Raw genomic sequence first — 22,187 nt, 5'->3', positions numbered from 1 at the left:
AGTTATGGGCTTGTCATCTTAAAAAGGTCAGCAGAACCTTTAAAGGTCCCTAAATTATCCAGCGTGGGGTATTTGCTGCAGAAGGGCACTGAAGAGCAACCTGCTTGACTCAATGTATGGATAGATGTGAATTTGGTGGAAGAAAATATGTGTGGTGTGGAGAAAGAGCCACACCATTCTAGAAATGTTATGTGCAGGGCAAGTGAAAACTTCTCAGAAATCTGAATAGAATTGTAATAAAGGACCAAAGACTTAAGATTTGGCAGCCTGAGACCCTTGTTCTATTCCCCTGGTCATAAGCTGAAGGTTTTGCTGACTTTGACTAATAGTAGGAGGGGAAAGTATATGTTCCTTAAACTTGGCTATGGACTTAGTTTCCCCTTGACCTGTACAAATATAAATTTAGAAAGATTACTTTGAGAACTACAGACTGGTCATTGTGTTCTAAAACCCCCATGACTCACAGGATATTTCCTACCTTCTGTTGCCAGCAGAAGGGTCACCATGACCCAAAAGTCCCCAACATACCTATTATTCATGAGATATTGTCTACTTTCATATCTATGTTTTGATTATATCAAGGTAGTTGACATATATTTGTTATGATACTGATGACATATTTTGTCTGTTTCTTGTTTGCAAGACATGTACCTTCTGCTTTTTGATGTTACTGACATCCTACCTGCAGCACCAGCAGATTTTTGTGGTTAGATTGTGTGCCTCAGTTCCTAATTAATGGGAACAGGACAGGACAAAAGGGGGGGATGATTGGGGGAATTTTGGGGTATATAAACCAGCTTGCTGCCTCATGTATTTCAACCTTTCCTACCTGACTACTTCTGGTTGTGATGACGTCCCATTCTCTTGAGATTGTATAATAAATCTTTCCTGTTTTTACTTAGAGACGTCTCTGCTTATTTCATTGGGCAAAAGGGGCGTTTTGTCCCACACAGTTATATGTGACTAAGAATCTTCATTTTGGTTTTGATGTGCTGACAAGACCCCTCAAATACCTCATATAGTCTAATTGTTAGGTTATTCTATTTATAAAAGAAATGAAAACTCACAGTACCTCCCAAATCTGGTGATGACAAGGATATTACAAGAGAGGAAAGGCCTTAGGTTGCAATTCATTTGTTAGCTAAACTTTACTTCGCTAACACAGTATGATGCTAATTGACTGTGTACTAAGCAAGTCTGCATATTAACCAAATCTGTCCATTAAAAAGGGGTGAACAGTTTCTCTTGGTGTGGTAACAAATTCTTTCTCTTCCAGTTTGGCTATTTTCTTTATGAGACCACTTGCCTAATGGACCCACAAGTAGGTGAGATTCTCTCTAAACTCTCCAAGAACCTGAGATGAGAAATTCTCCAACAATTTGGTATCAAATTGGGACTCCTCAAAAAGTTTGGCTATTCAGCATCAGCCAAAACAGCTAGAGTATATATAAAGTAAGATTTTGTCTAACTAGTTTCATGCAATGAAGTTAAAATTAAAAGAGAAACAGCTAGGGAAACTTTGCAGCAAGCTTCTCTGGTACAGTGCTCATTCCAATGATATAAGGAAATGATTCAAATTTATAAGAATAAGAGCCATTTCCCAACTGATAAAGGGCATAATTATATCAATGGGCAGTTGTCAAGGTTATCAATAGCTATATGAAAAAATGCTGCAAATAACTGATAATTAAAGAAATTAAAATTAAAGCAATTCTGAGATCCTCACACCCATCAGAGTTGCAAAAACAACAAAAAGCAAAAATAATAAATGTAACAGGGACTGTGAGAAAACAGGCATAGTAATTGTAATGTAATGCCAAGGAAAGGCAACTTCCCAAGGTTCAAAATACCAGCATAGGTGCTCTCCATTTTATTCAGTGACAAATTAAGAACAGAGAAGATCAAAATATGACATCATTCAAAATACAGCATTGACTAAGTATGATTAAATAATCTCCAAGTACTACCCCACCCCAGGAACTTACATTCATTCAATCAATTACAAAGTCCCTGTTCTAAATACTACTCCACCCCTAGACTGTACCTTCATTTAGTCCCTCACAAAGCCCCTCTTCTCAATGGAGATTAGTTTCCAATCATAAGTAAAGTACATTCATTTGTTCAACCATAGAACACAAAAAGGTCAAAAGTTCCCCACCCCTGGATCACAATTGAATCTACCCCAGAGTTACAACAAGTTTAAGCACAGCACTTAATACCCAAATGGAGGTCTTTTCTTAATCTTGACAGGAGGCAAGTTCTCAGCAATCTTTGTTCCTGGGGAGACAAAGCTTAGCAAGGCCACAAGATACATTGCCAGTCTCTTCATTAATTCATTCTCTGCCTGCAGAATAGTCCTAGGACCCCTGAAAACATTAGCAAAACCCTCTCCCAGGATTTTTGTAAACATACAACAAGAAAATCCTTCTTCAGGGCTTCTGAACCAACAGAAAGGTTCCCAGACCCCTGCAACAACAGCACTGTCCTTCACCAGTGGACAGTATTCACTCTCTGTCTGCAGGACAGTCTCAGGAGCTCTTAACCAACAGCCAGGTTCCAGAACTTCTGCAACAACAGTACTGTCCTTCACCAGTGGACAAATCTGGCAAAACAACATCAAAACAGACAGACAAAGTACCAGCAAAACAGCCATGTCTCCTCAGTCCTTGGCAGCTCTGGGGGCAGGTCTCAAAAGTCCAGGGCAATTCAAAGTGGCCCTCAGCAATCCTCTCAGTCTCTCTCTGCCTCCACAAGGGTGCTGCTTCCACAAAGTTCTTCTGCCTCTCTCTTGTGTCTCTCCAAATCTACATCACCAGCTCCTCCCAGTTCAGGACTCTCTTTTCACATCAACAAGTCCATCCCACAGGTGGGATTAACAAACTCTGGGTTTTAACACAATCAGTTTGAAAACCAAGCCAATACAGGGGGATCTTTATATTCCATTACTGTCACAGTAATGTACTTGGTGGACCTGTGAATTAAAAACAATTTAGAATCACACACAAAAAGTTATTAAATAGTGTATGCCCATTGACCCAGCTATACCACTGTTATGTATATAAATAAAAGAGATCAAAGAAAGAGGGAAAAGTCTTTTATGTACAAAAATATTTATTTTAATGGCTCTTTTTGTGGTGGCAAAAGCTCAAAACTAAAGGGATATCCATTGTGGAATGGCTGAATACAATTGTGGTGCAAGAAATGAGGACAAAGATAACACCAAAGACACATGGAAAGACATGAATGAACCAATGCAGACTGAAGTAAGCAGAACCACTATAACATCAATATTATATACTTTTAAAATCTTTTATAAATTGATGAAGCAGAACCATAAAAAATATACAGTAACAACACTGTGAAGACAAATAACTTTGAAAGTTGTCAAAATTATGATTAGTACAATGATTATCTTTGATTCTGGAGGATCAATATCACCTGCCTTCTAACACAGAAGTGATGGATTTTGAGTAAAGAATGAGACATATATATGTTTCTATATAAACTATGAGGGAATTTTTCTTGAGTATTTGTCATAATGAATTTGTTTCCCTTTTCTCTTATTTTTTTCAATTGAGTGGGGATGGGAAGGAGACAAGACAGATTTATCTTAATTACTCTTTAAAAAATAGAGAGGTGGGAGGAGGTCTTCGTATCATACAATGAATGTGTAAAACAGAATTACCAAGTTATATATGCTTATTAGGGCTGATGGTATACTAATAAAATTTGTACTCATTGCATGAGATCAAATTTAATTAACTGTTCAATAATGTAAGTGTGTCTCATACTGGTGTTCAGCACAGATTTTCCCCCTTTGCCTAGCCAGAGGCTGTGTGTTTCCATCAGAGGAGGCATTCTCTATTAGCACTGCTCTGAAGCAAATATGGAATGATCCAATTTCCAAGTTAGGGAAATGCACAAGTCTGTCCTAGTTGTGACTCAGGAAAAAGGCTGGGGCCTCTTGTAGGATTTTGTGTTCCTAGCTAAGGGATTTTATAAACTGCATCTACATTCTTTGTGGTGATCAATCACCTAAGCTTGTAATGAAATAAATCAGTCGAAAAGCATTTATTAAGCAACTACTATGTACCAGGCAATGCACTAAGCCCTGGGGATACAGAGAAATGCAAAAGAGAGAACTATATATAGGATAAATGGGAAATAATTAACAGAAGGAAGGCACTGGAATTGGGAAAGGCTTCCTATAGAAGGTGTAATTTTAGGTGAGATTTGAAGGATGCCCAGGAAGCTAGGAGGAGATGAAGAGGAGAGGAGGACAATATGCCAGGAAGGGAAGATATCCAGGAAAAAAAATCCCCAAAGCTGAAAAATTGAATGTCTTGTTCATAGAACAGCAAGGAGGCCAGTATCAATGTCACTGGATTTAAGAGTACTGCAGGAGTGGGGGAGGGAAAGGGGGAGGGGGGGGGAAACAGGGGGGGGGGGGGGGGGGGGGGGACACACGGAAAGGGAATACCTGGAAAGGTGGGGCTGGGTTATGAATAGCCTTGAATTCGACATCCAGTCTTCTTTTGCTTCTTTTTGTTTTGTTGTTTTTCTTTTGAGCCTGGAGTTGAAGTAGTTTGTGGCCAGGGTGACTGGGAGTGCTCTGAGATAGTGCTACTCTCCACTATAATAGGGAAGCTGGGAAGGGGGAAGTATTTAGAGGGATAGCTAATGAGTTCAGTTTTGGAAATATTGAATTTAAGATGTCTATAAGGACTCAAGTTCAATCTGTATAACCTGCAGTTGGAGATATAACTAGATAGTGGTCAACAGAGGGATTAGGTTGAATCCAAAGCATATTGGAGAATCATCCCTTCAGGAACCTCTACCAGAAGAGCATGTGGAACTTTGTGTCCTCTTTCCTAAAGCTGGACACCAGAAGTCTCCCCAACTCTGCCCGAAGGAACACCAAGCAATCAATCACCACCTACAGGAGGATCGTTATGCAAATGACCTTTGAGCCCCTGGTTACACTTACTAATCTTACTTGTTTGTTCTTCCTTTCGAACTTCCTTCTGTTCTCTCCTCTGCATTAAAAAAAGAAAAAATTCAGTGGAACCACTGAGTTTTTTGGCAACTCTATTGTAACCTACCCCTTCCTTTCTCCTTTTAAAAGGTCTTAATATGATAACATCACAAATTTGGAGCTAGAGGCAATTTTAGAAAGGTCATGTGACACGGGTGCATATATTGCAATTCATGTTACAGTGAAACTTAAAGAAAAAAAAATTTTATTGACTTCCTTCAGTTTGAGAGGCACTGCGCTATAGTGAAAATAGATGAGTTTGAATAACAGGGTCCTAATAATTATTCTTTTATTTCTCTTAATTATCCATCTCAATTTACTTTTCTGTAAGATGGATGACACTCTACATTATTTCATAGGCTTGCTTTGAGGAAAGTACTCTACCAATTGCAAAGCCCTAAGCAAGACAGTTACAATTCTTTGGGAGTTATTTGAGCCCAAGCTTGAATGAGAATTAGGATGTCGTCCCTTTAAGAATGAGAAAGAGTGAGCACGAAGTCTGGAAGCGGAAGTGGTCAAGGCCGAGATGTTTCCTGGGATGGGGGAAGGAAGAACCCGGCTCTTAGTCGGGATTTGTGAGCAAGGTAAAGCGAGAAGTGCCGAGGTTACCAACCCCGTTTAGACAAAACCAAACAACAAACTGACTCCCCTCTGAGGAGAGAGGAAGGGAAAAGGCGGTGATAGAACCGCCGGCATATTGGACCCCCCCCCCCCATTTGATCACTTCCGGCCTCTCCTCCTTCCTGAGATAATAAGGTATTGCCGGAAAAGCTAGGAAAGGGAAGCTGGAGGCGTGTCTTTTTTTTTTTTTTTGCGACATCCCCTACTAATTGGTTTCACCTCGTTTTAAAACTAAACATCGGTTGTTTGAGAAAAGTTAGGTTTCAACAAAGGCGATGTGAGTGTATATGTAAGCACTGGATATTGCTCGTGGTGGGGTGGTGGGGGTTGGACGGGCGGTGTGTGTGGGAAAGTTACTCTGGACCCGTCTGGGCTGTGAGCACTCCCTACCTGTGCCACCTACCAGTTACTTCACTTTCCTTGGTCTTAGTTTCTTCAGCTGTAATGCAGGAGTAATCCTATTTATACTGACCATCCATCCCACAGGATGATTGTAGGGAATTCAATCCATCCATCCATCAAACACGCACTTATTAAGTGATCACTCTGATAATTTCCAGCACTACCAAGTATGAGACACTAGGCTAAGGACTGGAGATTCAGAAAATAGCAAAAACAGTCCCTGCTCTTGAAGCCTTCACAATCTGATAGGGGAGATAATATCTAAGTAAATATATACTAGCAAAGTATATACAGGACAAATTGGAAGTAGATCTAACTCAGGTTCTTCTCTGAGGCCCTTGTGCCTACCCTTTTATGAAAGTGTTCTCCAAGACTTGATAACATCCCATATTCACATCCCCCACACAATTCAGATTAGCTTAATAATTTCAGTCTTTCACAAGTTAGTTATACTTTGGCAGTAGAATCTGTCTGCAAGTACATATTGCAGGCTAGTGTCATTTTGCTCCCTAAATTGCAAACCCAATACAAAAGAACTACTCCAAGAACAATACAATGAAAATCTCTCAATCTGATGAAAATCTCTCAATCTGCCAAATCATTAACTCCTGCAAGCAAAAAGAAAAAAAAGAATCTAGGGTAATTGTACTGGTATTACTAGTATTACAGAGGTTATACGCCAGTTGTCAGCTCTGAAAAATAAATTACCAAAAAGCAAGTTTATAGCAAAAAGCTTTACACTGTCAGCTATGAAAAATAAAATAAAACACCAAAGAGCTCACAGAGCTTATAGGCAAAAAGCCTTCTTCCTTCTTTTGGAGGAGGGAAACTAGACATGCATGCCAGGGTCTCCTCTGGGACTGAGCCTCCTCATAGGCAAGGTAGTGAAGCTAAGCCTTGATTCATATAGTTGTGGCTAGACAGAATCTAGGAATGAGGTATAACAGCAACAGTGAGGCAAGGTTGCCTAGTGACAAGTCTATTCATAGCAGGGCTTCACTACTTAGATGTGGTTCCTGCTGGTGTTTGCCTGAGCTCAGGGACTGTCAGTTTTGTGATTTAGCTGCAACAGAATTCATCCAGAGTGAGTACAAAGAGAACTCTTGTTATGTTAAGCTCAGCATACAGCTTCCTTGCTGGGCGTTTGTAGCACCAATGCAATATTTACAGCTCCCATGATCACGATTAGACCATGACTATAAATATCACATAACATTCGATGGCAAAATATACCAAACTCTCCATATAGAGGACAGAACTTATTTAGACACCAGAAAACTGAATCCCAAAACCAGTAAGCCAATTCCATCATAGTAACAAAGATATTCAGAAGCCATAATAAACACCAAGAGCTGCCCCATCCTTTAGCTTTCCCACAAACCAATACAAGATAAGTATTTATTCACAAATCTCTCTCTCTCTCTCTCTCTCTCTCTCTCTCTCTCTCTCTCTCTCTCCCCCCTCCCCACCCCCCAGCTCTGATTCCCAGCTTCCGGTTGGCTCTCCTTCCCTTCAGCAAACTCCTCCCACCACAGGCTCCATGTGACTATATTTAGCCTATTAGGGGGCAGAATTTATCTTCACAGCAGGGGAGGTCTTCAAACTCCCCTAGGTCTGTTAAGGGGCAGGAAAGATCTTCAAATTCCCATTCCCATTATAGCCTTCCATCTGGAAAAGCATGTCTCCTAATAGTAAAAAGAGAGGAGTGCTCTTGGGGTGTGGGGGAAGTTCCTTGTAGACTTTGTTGCTCAGCCCACCCCTCAGGACTTGGAAGTGAGGCTTGAGCAGTGTGGGGAGGAGGACACACCCCCAAGGGAACTTTATTTGAACTTTTTGTTTGTGTTGGCACTTTGCTCATTGAAGCATGCTTGCATCTGAGAGCGATTAGGAGGAAGCCTGCAATAGAAGTGTGAGGAGGACACACCCCCAAGAAGGGCTTTATTTGGACATTTTTGTTTTAGATTGAGGGGATTATAATGTTATGGACTTTCTGTTTGTTTAAGGCCCCATGGCCACTAATGAGTTGTGAGTGGGATAAAAAGTTCTAATAAAAAGTGAGAAAAAAACTTATCAAAAATTTAATAATAGGGGCCACCAGGTAGCACAGCAAGTAAGAGCACCGGCCCCAGTGTCGGGATGACCTGGGGAATCGAATCAGATACTTAGTACCACACCCAGAAATAACTGGCTATGTAACCTTGAGCATGTTACTTAACCCCAATTGCTTTAAAAAAAATTTAATAATAGATTGCTTGGACCCCAGACTTAAGTTTCTGTTAATTAGATGTGTGAGAGAGGTGAAAATTTCTCAAGACTGCACCCTAAGATTTAGTAAAGTTTACAACCAGGAGCCAGAAGCCCAGGCTTGAGTTTAGGAACTTGACACCTTTGCCCTGTTTTTTGGTCCTAAATTGAAGTTTTGTCAGTTAAGCATATGTATGGGAGGGAAAAGTGGAAACTCTTCAAATTTGACCACAGTCCCAGACTTCCCAGACTTGAGTTTCCACTGACCACCATCTGACCTGTACAAATATGAAATTGGAAATCCTGTGGCAAAACTCCAGACAGGTCACTGTGACCTAAAATCCTCATGATTCATAAAATAACTTCTGCTTTACATTTTTCTTCTGCTTTCATATCTCTACTGATACTGCTGACAGTTTACTTGCTGTGTAGGGGGATTTGTGGTTAGATTGTAATCCTGTCAAGTTGAGGTTTTGTCTGCTACTTCCCTGTTTCTTATATTTGGGGTAAAATTAAATTGTGAACCTAAGCTCCTGATTTTTGGAAGTGACATTGAGTGGTGGGAGTTAAAGGGGGATCTTTTGGGTATATAAAGCCAAGCTCTGCTTTTTGTCATTGGTCTCTCCTACCACCCTGCTTCTAGTGGGACAATGACCCCTTCTTGCAAGATTATAGTAAATAAAAATTTTTCTGTCTTTCCTGGAGAAACCTCTGAGTTATTGATTTTATTTGTGTAAGGGTCTCGTGATGTGTTTATTTTGTAGGAATTTTGTTGTACTTAGGAAATGTTAATGCCTACTCAGATAGAAGCTATGTAATAGACATGAAAGATCTCCGGGCCAAATGAAGATCTTTCCCACCCATTAACAGGCCTCATTTTGAGCCCAACAAGAGAAGCCTGATTAGGGGAGGTTTGTTTTTCAGGAAGACCCATGCCTTTTGTTACTTTATAATTAGGCAGTAGGTCACAAGAGTTGTGATGCCCTCTGACCATGAAGAAGTGTATATATACACTGAGGTTAACATTTTGCTTTGGGCTTACTCATGGGAAGAGTATTCATGTTGGCTTTGAAAACCCAGATGTTGGTGCTTCTCTCTCTGGTAACTATGTATGTATGTAATGGTCAGACAGTTGGATCAGTCTGTTGATCTGTGATGTATGTATTATTTGGTCAGATGGTTAGAAGCCCTGTCTGTTTGTCTTTATGTTATTATTTCTACTTACAATTTCTGTTTGTATTTTCTCTGAAGTTTAGGGTGCTGACTTTTTCCCCTGAACTAAGGAAATTATATGTGTGTGTGTTTGAGTAAAGTAAGATTGTTGACCCCTTTTGAGTTGCTTTCCTTTAGAAAAACAGATCAAAGAACCTGTGCTAGCAGCCCTCCTGTGTGTTGGTGGTATGGTCTTATACTCCACAGCCGTTGCAAGTAGCATTGTTGTTATACTCTCTTCTTTCCCTCTACTATAATGTTTTTGTTCCTCTTCATGTGATATAATTTACCCTTTTCTGCCTCCTCCTTTCCTCTTCTCCCATTACAATCCCTTTTCACCTCTTAATTAGTTTTTTTATCATCACATCAGATAATTTATACCCACATACTCTGTCTATGTATATGCCTTTAAATATCATAATAAAGATACAGTTCTCAAGATTTACAAATATCATCTTCCCATGTAGAGATGTAAATAGTTTGCCCTTATTGAATAACATGTTGTTTTTCTTTCCTGTATATCTTTTTATACCTCTCTTGAGTTTTGTATTTGAAGATCAGATTTTCCATTGAGTTCTAGTCTTTTCATCAGGAAGGTCTTTAAGTCTCCTATTTCATTGAATATCCATCTCCTTACCTGAAAGATTATGCTCAGTTTTTCTGGGTAGTTGATCCTTGCTTGTAATCCAAGCTCTTTTCCCTTAGAGTGTCACATTCCAAGCCCTCCAATCTTTTAAGGTAGAAGCCCCAAAGACCTGTGTGATCCTAACTGTAGTTCCACGATATTTGAATTGTTTCTTTCTGGCTACTTGCACTATTTTCTCCTTCACCTGATAATTTTGGAATTTGGCTACAATATTCCTTGACATTTTCAATTTGGGAACTCTTTCAGGAGATGATCAGTGGATTCTTTTTTTTTCTTACAAATTTCATTTGTAAATGTTATGTGTATTTTAGTTTACAACATTCATTTCCACAAGATTTTTAGTTACAAATTTTCTCCCTGTCTTTCACCTACCCACCACCCCAAAACAGCGATTCCACTGAATACCCCCTCCCCCATCTGCTCTCTCCTATACCCTTCCACATTCCCCCTCCAACTTTCCAGCAGGGCATGATGGATTTCCATACCCCAGTGCCTGTATATCTTATTTTGGGGGATCTTTTTCTTTTTTTTTTGGAGGTGGGAAGGCAGGGCAATTGGGGTTAAGTGACTCTCCCAAGGTCACATGACTAGTTTTGTGTTAAGGGTCTGAGGCTGGATTTAAAATCAGGTCCTCCTGACTCCAGGGCCAGTGCTCTCTTTACTGTGCCACCTAGCCACCTTTTGTTTGAATTATTCTTGATGCCTCATACAGTCATTAGCTTCTACTTACCCCATTCTAATTTTTTTTTCCAAATCCTTTATTAACTTCTGGTTTACTTCATTCATTTCCACCAGATTTTGGGTTACAGAGTTTCTCCCTGTTTTTCCCATACCCACCTCCCCAAAACAGCGATCCCCCAGGATATCACCTCCTCTTATTTCCCAACTACATGTAAAGTAGTATTAATAATTATATATATATATTTAAACATTTGGTTTTAAAACTTTGAATTCCAGCTTCATTCCCTTCTTGCCTTGTCATCCACCCCCACTGGGAAGATAAGCAATTCAATATAGGTTGTACATGTGTAGCTAATGCAAAACATTACCACAGTAGATATATTATAGAAGACTGATTATATTTCCCTCCCTCCTATCTCATCTCCTACCTGATCCATTCTCTACTTTGGACCTGTCTCCCTTCAAAAGTGTGTGCTTCCAAATTCCCTCCCCCCAGCCCACCTTCTACCAACCACCCCCCATCCCTTTCCCATCCATTCTCCTGTATCCCCTTCCCCCCTACTCTCCTGTAGGGTGAGAAACCCAATAGGTGTGTGTGTCATTCCCTCCCTTAGCCAAATTCAGTGAGTATAAGGTTGACCCATTCCCTTATGCCTTCCTATTCTTCCCCGCCATTGTACCCATTTTCCCTTGCCTCTTCTATATGAGATAGTTTGCCCCGTTCTGTCTCTCCCCATCTCCTCTCATTATATTCCTCTCTCACCTCTTAATTCCACCTTTTAAGTATCATCCCTTCCTATTAAATTGGTCCTGTGACCTCTATGTATACCTGTAAACATATATATATATATATATATATATATACACATTGACATATGTAATCATATGCCTATATACCCTCCGATAAAGAGTATATTTTTCTATTCCCTTCAACTATTTTCATACTGAGAAAAGTTTTTATCAGTTACATTTATAGTTTTTCCATGTAGTAATGTAAATAGTTCAACTTTGTTAAGTTCCTTATGATTTCTTTCCCCTGTTTACCTTCTCATGCTTCTTGTATCTGAATGTCAAATTTTCTATTCAGCTCTGGATTTTTTATCAAGAATGCTTGAAAGTCCTCTATTCTACTGAATAACCATATTTTCCCCTGAAACATGATACTCAGTTTTGCTGGGTAGGTGATTCTTGGTTTTAATCCCAGCTCCTTTGACCTCCAAAATATTATATCCCAGGCCCTTCCATCCCTCAGTGTAGAAGCTGCCAGATCCTGTGTTATCCTGATTGTGTTTCCACAATATTTAAATTGTTTCTTCCTGGCTGCTTGTAATATTCTCTCTTTGATCTGGGAATTTTGGAACCTGGCTATAATATTCTGAGGAGTTTTCTTTTTGGGATCTTTTTCAGGAGGTGATCGGTGGATTCTTTCAACCTCTGTTTTGCCTTCTGGTTCTAAAACATCAGGGCAGTTTTTCCTTGAGAATTTCTTGGAGGATGATTTCTAGGTTCTTTCTTTGATCATGGCTTTCAGGTAGTGCAATAATTTTTAAATTATCTCTCCTGGATCTATTTTCCAGGTCAGTGGTTTTTCCCATAAGATATTTCACATTGCCTTCTATTCATTTATTTGGATCTGTTTAACAGCATCTTGATTTCTCCTCAAGTCAATAGCTTCCCTTTGCTCCATTCTAAATCGGAAGAAATAATTCTCCTCATCAAGCTTTTGAAATTCTTTTTTCCATCTGGCAAATTCGGCTTTTTAAGGCATTCCTCTACTCATTGTCTTTTTGAGCCTCCTGTGCCATTTGAGTTAGTCTGTTTTTAAGGTATTATTTTCTTCAATTAGGCTGCTGACTCTCATTTCATAATTTTCTTGCATCGTTCTCTTTTCTCTTCCCAATTTTTCCTCCACTTGTCTTGTCTGTTTCTTAAGGTCTTCTGTGGCCTGTAACCAGCTCATATTTAACTTTGAAGCCTTTGGTGCAGGAGTCCTGACTTCACTGTTTTCCTCCTGTTCCATGCTTTGATCTTTTTTGTCCCCAAAATAGGAGTCTAATGTTGGATTCTTCTGTTTGTTTTGCTTCCCATTCTAATTTTTTTTAATATTTTATTAACTTCTGATTTACATCATTCCTTTCCGCCAGATTTTGAGTAACAAATTTTCTCCCCGTTTTTCCCCTACCCACCACCCCAAAATAGCAGTCCCACAGGATATCCCCTCCTCGAATCTGCTCTCTCCCATATTTTCTCCCATATCCCTTTCAACTTTTCCAGTGGATCTCTATGCCTCAGTGCCTATATATCTTATTTCCCAATTACATGTAGAATGGTATTAATAATAGTATACATACACACACACACACACACACATATATATATATATATATATACACACATATACATGTATTTGAATATTTGATTTTAAAACTTTCAATTCCAGATTCATTCCCTTCCTTCCTTGTCACCCACCCTTACTGGGAAGATTAGCCACAGATGTACGTGTGGCTAATGCAAAACAATAACATAGTAGATATATTGTAAAAGACTGACTGTATTTCTCTCCCTCCTATCCCACCTGCCACTTGTTCTATTCTCTACTTTGATCCTGTCGCTTTTCTTTTTTTTTTTATTTAAAGCAATTGGGGTTAAGTAACTTGCTCAAGGTTACACGGCCAGTTATTATTTCTGGGTGTGGTGCTGAGTATCTGAGCCCGGATTTGATCCAGGTCTTCTCAACACTGGAGCCGGTGCTCTTACTCGCTGTGCTACCTGGCCGCCCCAATCCTGTCGCTTTTCAAAAGTGGGTGCTTCCAACTTCCCTCTCCCCCCCAGCCTGCCTTCCCTTCCATCATCCCCCCTCTCATCCCCTTCCCTCCCTATTCTCCTGGAGGGTGAGATACTCTATTTAGTGTGTATTTCACTCCCTCCTCAAGCCAGATTCAATGGGAATAAGGTTGACCCATTCCCTTTTGCGTTCCTATTTTTCCCCTCCATTGTAACCATTTTCCCTTGCCTCTTCTGTATGAGATAGTTTACCCCAATGTATCTCTCCCCATCTCCTCTCTTTATAATCTTCTCACCTCTTAATTTCACCTTTTAAGTATCATCTCTTCCTGTTAAATTGGTCCTGTGCTCTCTATCTGTGTATACCTTTACACATATATACACACATTCACATATGTATTCATATGCCCATATACCCTCATATATCTATATATGTATATATATATACATACATATATATATTAATCCCTTCAACTACTGAGAAAAGTTTCATCAGTTACAATTATTGTTTTTCCAAGTAGGAATGTTAATAGTTCAACTTTAGTAAGTTCGTCGTGATTTCTTTTCCCTGTTTACCTTCTCATGCTTCTTGTATCTGAATGTCAAATTTTCTATTCAACTCTGGTGATTTCAGCAAGAATGTTTTAAAGTCCTCTATTCCACTCAATGACCGTATTTTCCCCTGAAACATGATACTCAGTTTTGCCGGGTAGGTGACTCTTGGTTTTAATATTCTGAGGAGTTTTCTTTTTGGGATCTTTTCCAGGAGGTGATTGGTGGATTCTTTCAACCTCTATTTTGCCCTCTGGCACTAAAACATCAGGGCATTTTTCTTTGAGAACTTCCTGGAGGATGATTTCTAGGTTCTTACTTTGGTCATGGCTTTCAGGTAGTTCAGTAATTTTAAAATTATCTCTCCTGGATCTATTCTCCAGGTCAGTGGTTTTTTTAAGGTATTATTTTCCTCAGTCAGGCTGTTGACTCTCATTTCATCATTTTCTTGCATTGTTCTCATTTCTCTTCTGAATTTTTCCTCCACTTCTCTTATCTGCTTCTTAAGGTCCTCTATGGCCTGTAACCAGCTCTTCCTTTGAAGCTTTTGGTGCAGGAGTGCTGACTTCACTGTTTACCTCCTGTTCCATGCTTTGCTCCTTTTTGTCCCCAAAATAGGAGTGCAATGTTGGAATCTTCTGTCTGCTTTGTTTCCTTTGCCTGCTCATTTTGCCACTCAATTACTTGACTTTTGGGCTATTTGCCACAGTAGGACTCTGCCACCAGACAGGGGAGCTTTCATCCCAAACGCTGGGGTTTTCTCAGCTGCCGGAGGTATTAGATGGGTGCCCTCTCTGAGGTTTGCACACGGTCTGGCAAGCTGGACACACATCCCAGGACCTCCACCCTAGAATGCAATCCAGATCCAAGCAGGTTAAAGCAAGAGCGATTACCCCTCAGACTGGTGCTTGGTCCCCCTACACTCTGCAGGCCAGGAGCTGAAGCTGCCACGTGGCACTGGCTGGCTGTGCCGGTGTCTCAGCGGCTTCTCACCCTGGGGGTAAAAGCCATGCACTCCCACTTACTGGTCCCAAAATCCATACTGCACTGGCCTCTCACTTTGTCCTTCGCATCTATGTGTTGATAAATCTGAAAACTGCCACCGCTGCTGCTGATCTGGAGTCCCACTGGCAGGCGTCTGGTCAGGCCCACCCTGGCTAAAGCCTCAGCATGAGGCTGGGCTCGGCTCCCAGAGGGCTGAGCTGGCCGGTTCCTGCAGGACTGCCAGGCTGTCCTCAGTGGGAGGTTAGCTTCTCTGTGTCATTTTGTGGGTTCTGCAGCTCCAAAGTTTGTTTAGAGTCACCTTTTTACATGGATTGGGGAAGGTGGAAGCCAGAGCTGTGGGAAGGTCGTGCTTCTACTCCGCCATCTTGGCTCCACCACCCATTCTAATTTTTAATGAATTGTTTTCTTCAGTTCGCTTTTATACTTCCATTTCCATTTGACCAATTTTGCTTTTTAAGAAGTTGTTTTCTTCAGTGAATTTTTTTTTCCATTTTGTCTATTGTATTCTTTAAAAAAAGTTTTTTTTAAAGGAGGGGACAGAAGGCCTTTGGGGTTAAGTGACTTGCCCAAGGTCACACAGCTAGTTAAGTGTCAAGTGTCTGAGGCTGGATTTGAACTCAGGTCCTCCTGACTTCAGAGCTGGTCCTCTATTCACTGTGCCACCTAACTGCCCCTGTATTTTTAAAGGAATTTTAAATTTTTTCTTCTATCTCTCTAATTTATCTTTTAAAATCCTTGAGTTCTTCCAAGAAGGCTTTTTTTCTTGATACCAGATCATATTCCCCCTTGAGGTTTCAGATATCGGTATAGTGGCAGTGTTGTCCTCTTCTGACTTTTCCTTATCCCTATGATAAGAATCTATGGTCTTTGCTTTTCTAAGTTGCTTTTTGATCATTTGTGTTTGCCATTTTCCTGGCTTTTAAATTGGATCTCACATGCTTCTTGTGCTGAGGGCTAGGGGCCTGGCTACTGGCTTTGTGTGCTGGGGCCTCTGGTTCTGTCAACTAGAATAATGGTATAGCTTACCTGGTGCTGTGCTAGAACTGAGTTGTGTGTGCTGAGGCCAGGTAAGGTCTTTCTGTGTTTCCTTGGGGTCATACTGAAGCTTGCAGCGTCAGGAGTGGGAGAGGGATAATCTGGTCATTGGAAGTCTCCTCCTCCCCAAGGGATTCGCTAGAGCATGGGTAGGTTCAGTTTCTGGTGGATACCGGTCTGTGGTGGAAGGGGGGTCCTGGTGTTGTTGCTTGCCAGCTCCACCCTGGGCCTCAGGATTTCCTGCAAGGTGGGGCTTGCTTGAACACCTCCTATACTGTATGGGTTCCATTCAGTCACAGCCAGAGGGACCTTTCCTCTTAATCCCCCCAGCCTCTCCATCTAAAAAATTGCTGTGCTCCATCTTTCTGCTAACTCCACTGTTGAGGATTTTTCTGGGGTGGTATTTTCTGAGTTTTTCAAGATTAGGAAAGGAGAGTGAGAGCAACTTACTGCTTACTCCACCATCTTGGCTCCTGGACAATTTCATTTGTGATTTAGTAAAATATAATGTTGTCTTTTATTTTTTAAATAAAGTCTTCAGGGAGTTGTAGCAGCAAGCACCCCAAGCGTCCTCAGGGTGGCTGCCCATACAGGTTCTTGGATCTCCTTTGATAAAGGAAAGCAACTCAAAATGGGTTAACAAGCTTACTTTAATCAGCCAGACATATATCGTTTACATTGTTCAGGGGAAAAAGGTCAGCACCCCAAACTTCAAAGTATACAGGCATAATTATCAAGACAGAAACAGATCAAGTAGACAGCTTTCCAAACTGTCCAGTCATTACATCCATACCCAATCAACATCTGGGTTTTTCAAAGCTGGGGGGGGCGGCTCCGGACAACGGCTTCCCAGAATCCATATCAAATCACAGAACACTTCTCAAAGTGAGCCCCCAAAACAAAGCTACACATCAGGGCTTATACAGCCTTCTCCTGGCTCAGAGAATGTAACAACCTTATTGACTCACTGGCCAATCAAGAAGTATCTACTGAAAAACAAGCCTCCCACCCCAGGCTCCAGGTGCATTTTAGCCTAGGGGCAGGGAAGATCTTTAAAATTTACATTCCCATTACAGGAGTTTAATGATTTTCAGATGTTTTTTCCTTCACCTATTTGATAGGTCAATTTTTCTTTTTCTTTTTAAAAAAAGTAGCAGATTTACTACATTTTCTGTTTTTCAGTCTCTTAGTTTTATTCTAATATTTCATGTCATCTTGTGGAGTCAATGATTTTGATTTATTTTATTCTTATTTTAATGAAATACATTGCTTGGCTAAAATTCACTACTTTCTGTTCTTTTTTAAAATATAATTTCCTTTTTTTTTGTCCTTATTTGTTCATTTACTTTTAGTTTACAAGATTTGGTTCCCCATTTCTTTGAGTTTGAAATTTTCTTCACCTTCCTCCCCCCCCTTCCCCCCCCCCCCCCCCCATGGCTGCATACATTCAGGTATAGGATCTGCAGATACATTAGCCATTGGTCAGGTTATAAAGAAGGATTGTATCAGATGGAATGAACAATGGGAAAAAGGAAACGAAACCAAACAAGGAAAAAAAGAGAGCAGGTAATTTGCTTCAATCTGCATTCAGACTCTGTTCTTTCTAGTTCTTTCTTTGAATGTAGACATCTCTCTCCATCATGAGTCTTTTAGAGTTAATTTATACCCCTGCATTGCTGAGAAGACTCCAGTCTATCAAAGTTGGTTATCACACATATGTTGTATCTGTAATTGTGTACAAATTTTTCTTGGTTCTGCTCTTCTCACTCAGCATCAGTTTGTATAAACCTCTCCAGGTAAATATGAGGTGTTCATTTCTTATGGCACAATAGTACTCCATTACATCCATATACCATAACTTGTTTAGCCATTCCCCAATTGATGGGCATCCCTTTAATTTCCAATTCTTTGTCACCACAAAAAGAGCTGCTATAAATATTTTTGTATATATGGGTCTTCCTCCCGCTCTGTGATGTCTTTGAGATACAACCCTAGAAGTGGTATTGCTGGGTCAAAGGATATGTAGTTACTTATGGCCCTTTGGGCATAGTTCCAGATTGCTCTCCAAAATGGTTGGATCAGTTCACAACTCCACCAACAATGTATTAGTGTTCCAATTTTTCCACATCCTCTCCAGCATTTATCATTTTCCTGTTTTGTCATCTTAGCCAATCTGACTGCTGATATGTGGTACCTCAGAGTTGTTTTGATTTGCATTTCTCTAATCAATAGTGATTTAGAGCATTTTTCATATGCTTATAGATATCTTTAATTTCTGCCACTGAGAATTGTCTGTTCATATCCTTTGACTATTTATCAATTGGGAAATGACTTGTATTCTTATAGATTTGACTCAATTCTGTGTATATTTTAGAAATGAGGCCTTTATCAGAGACATTGGTTGTAAAAATTCCTTCCCAATTTCCTACTTCCCTCTTGGTTACATTGGCTTTGTTTGTACAGAAGCTTTTCAATTTCATGTAATCAGTGTTATCCATTTTGCATTTTATAATGCTCTCTAATTCTTATTTGGTCATGAAGTCTTCCCCTCTTCATAAATCTGACAGGTAAACTATTACTTGCTTTCCCAGATTACTTCCAATATCATCCTTTATAACTAGATCATGCACCCATTTAGACTTAATTTTGGTACATAGTGTTAGATAATGGTCTATGCCCAGTTTCTGCCATACTATATTCCAGTTTTCCCAGCAGTTTTTGTCAAACAGTGAGTTCTTATCCTAAAAACCAGGGTCTGGAGGTTTATCAAACAATAGATTACTATAGTCGTTGACTTCTGAATCTCGTGTGCCTAATCTATTCCATTGATCCACTGCTCTATTTCTCAGCCAGTACCAAGTAGTTTTGATGCCTGCTGCTTTATAATACAGATTAAATCTGGTATATCTAGTCCACCTTCCCTAGCATTTCTTTTCATTAATTCCCTTAATATTCTGGGCCTTTTGTTCTTCCAAATGAATTTTGTTACTATTTTTTCTAGTTCCTTAAAGTAATTTTTTGGTAAATTGATTGTTATGGCACTATGTTATTTAATTTAGGTAAAATTGTCATTTTTATTATATTAGCTCGACCCGTCCATGAGCAATTGATGTGTTTCCAACTAGTTAGATCTGACTTTATTTGTGTGAAAAGTGTTTTGTAGTTGTGTTCATATATGTCCTGGGTTTGTTTTGGCAGGTAGATGCCCAAATATTTTATAATGTCTACAGTAACTTTAAATGGGACTTCTCTTTCTATCTCTTGCTGTTGGATTTCATTGGAAATATACAGGAATGCTGACGATTTATGTGGGCTTATTTTATATCCTGCAACTTTGCCAAATTTATTCTCTCCAGTATTTTTTTACTTGATTCTTTAGGATTCTATAAGTATATCATCATATCAGCTGCAAAGAGTGTTAACTTGGTCTCTTCTTTGCCTGATTTTATTCCTTTGATTTCTTTTTCTTCTCTAATTGCTACTGCTAACATTTCTAGTACCAGATTGAATAAGAGGGGTGATAGTAAACACCCTTGTTTCACCCCTGATCTTATGGGAAATGCTTCTAGCTTATCCCCATTACATATAATACTTGCTGATGGCTTTAAATAGATGCTATTTATTATTTTAAGGAAGACTCTATTTATTCCTATACTTTCTAGTGTTTTTAATAGGAATGGATGTTGTACTTTGTCAAAAACCTTTTTTGCATCTATTGAGATAGTCATGTGGTTTCTGCTAGTTTTGTTGTTGATATGATCAATATTAGACCGTCCTTGCATTCCTGGAATAAATCCTACCTGATCAAATTGTATTATTCTTGTGATAAATTGCTGTAGTCTTTTTGCTAATATTTTATTTAACATTTTTGCATCTACATTCATGAGGGACATTGGTCTATAATTTTTTTTCTGTTTTATCTCTTCCTGATTTAGGTATCAGTACCATGTTTGTGTCATAAAAATAATTTCGTAGGACTCCTTCTTTACTAATTTTCCCAAATAGTTTGTAAAGTATTGGAATCAACTGTTCTTTGAATGTTTGATAGAATTCGCTAGTAAATCCGTGTAGCCCTGGAAATTTTTTCCTAGGGAGTTCACTGATGGCTTGTTCAATTTCTTTTTCTGAAATGGGGTTATTTAAGTAATTCAATCTTGGCATCTTATATTTTTGTAGTATTCATCCATTTCACTAAGATTGTCAAATTTATGTGCATATAATTTGGCAAAATAGTTCCTAATTATTTTTTAATTTCCTCTTCATTGGAGGTAGATTCACCCTTTTCATTTTTGGTACTCATAATTTGGTTTTCTTCCCTTTTTTTTTTATCATATTGGCTAAGCGTCCATTCATTTTGTTGGTTTTTTCATAAAACCAATTCTTAAGTTTTATCTATTAATTCAATTGTTTTCTTCATTTCAATTTTATTAATCTCTCATTTTGTTTTCATTATTTCTAATTTAGTATTGCAGATTTCCAATTTGTTCTTTTTCTAGCTTTTTCTCCCTTTTCTCTAATATATTCTTATATGTACTCAGGGATATAAAACTTCCCCTAAGAACTGCCTTTGCTGCATCCCACAAATTTTGGTATGCAGTCTCATTATTTTCATTCTCTTGAATGAAGTTACTGATTGTTTGTATGAGTTCTTGTTTGATCCACTCATTCTTTAGGATTGAAGTGCCCACCAGAAATTATACACTAGAGCCCCCTTAAACGTGCTAGAGGGGACCCCTACTAGGTTCCTTGGAAACCACCTAATAGGCTCCCATAGTAAAGAAATGTTTCACCTGTGTTCCTAAAAACATGCCACATATTCCCACAGATTCAGTTCTGTTTATGTTTGTATCCAAGGCTTTGCTAAGGGACTATGGCTTTGCTTCCCTTCAGTAGAAATAATACTAAGGCTTTGTTTCAATGGGAATAATACTGAGAATGCTTTGCTTCAATAGGAATAATACTGAGAATATTTTGCTTCAATAGACACAGTGCTAAAGACATTGTACCCCTTAGAAACATATTCTGTTGCTAGCAATCACATTGTCTATAAAATTATGTCTAACAGAAAGCTCGGGGCTGTCTTTCGGTCTGAGAGGCAGTCCCGGACGGTTAATAAATACTCCTATCAAATTATAATTGGCCTAGCTGTCCTGTTATATCTTGGGTGTCCATTACAGGATTAAATTGTTTAGTTTCCAATTAGTTTTTAGTCTTTTTCCATGGCCCTGTATTACATATTATTTTTATGGCATCATGATCAGAGAATGATGCATTTAATATTTTTCCCTACCTGCACTGAATTGTGAGGTTTTTATGTCCTAGCACATGGTCAATTTTGGGGTATGTGCCATGTACCACTGAGAAGAAGGTATATTCCTTTTTACCCCCATTCAGTTTTCTCCAGAGATCTATCATATCTACCCTCTCTAAAATTCTATTCACCTCCTTAACTTCTTTCTTATTTATTTTGAGGTTTGATTTATCAAGTTCAGAGAGGGAGAGATTCAGGTCCCCTAGTAGTATAGTTTTGCTTTGTATTTCTTCCTCTAATTCCCTTACCTTCTCCTCTAGGAATTTGGATGCTATACCACTTGGTGCATATATGTTAAGTAATGATATTGCTTCATTCTCGATGGTGCCTTTTAGCAGGATATAATTTCCTTCCTTATCTCTTTTAATTAGATCAGTTTCTGCTTTTGCTTTATCTGAGATAAGGATTGCTACCTCTGCTTTTTCTGCTTTAGCTGAGGCATGATATATTTTACTCCAGCCTTTTACCTTTACCCTATGTGTATCCCTCTGTTTCAGATGTGTTTCTTGTAAATAGCATATGGTAGGATTATGGTTTTTAATCCATCCTGCAGTCTGCCTCCATTTTATGGGAGAGTTCATCCCATTCACATTCATAGTTATGATTATTATCTGTCTCTTTCCCTCCATCCTATTCCCTCCCCTGTTTATGCTTTTTTC

General features: G+C 39.2%; 2 long non-coding RNA genes across 3 annotated transcripts in view; one reads left to right on the top strand and one right to left on the bottom strand.

The window, feature by feature from the left end:
* Nucleotides 1–1,859: 1,859 nt before the first annotated feature.
* On the bottom strand, nt 1,860–4,618 carry LOC138166406 (uncharacterized). The gene is made up of 2 exons (XR_011169590.1): nt 4,481–4,618; nt 1,860–2,971 (listed from the first exon to the last, which is right to left on the bottom strand). It is a non-coding gene; the product is annotated as an uncharacterized lncRNA (long non-coding RNA).
* An 874-nt stretch (nt 4,619–5,492) lies between these two features.
* The window catches only part of LOC138166404 (uncharacterized), a 31,649-nt gene continuing 14,954 nt past the window's right edge, over nt 5,493–22,187 (top strand). The window contains exon 1 of one of the 2 annotated variants that reach the window (XR_011169589.1): nt 5,493–5,619. This is a non-coding gene — a long non-coding RNA (uncharacterized lncRNA). Of the gene's footprint in view, nt 5,620–5,797; nt 5,934–22,187 lie in introns of those variants that run through there. The other variant, XR_011169588.1, reaches the window with a different exon arrangement.

This window comes from Petaurus breviceps, unplaced genomic scaffold (genome assembly GCF_028583685.1).
Source record: "Petaurus breviceps papuanus isolate PSGF00001 unplaced genomic scaffold, PetGlider_PUasm1.0 221, whole genome shotgun sequence".
Classification (NCBI taxonomy): Eukaryota; Metazoa; Chordata; class Mammalia; order Diprotodontia; family Petauridae; genus Petaurus; species Petaurus breviceps.
The sequence above is the reverse complement of the archived record's forward strand: the minus strand, read 5'-3'. Positions and strand labels throughout refer to the sequence as shown.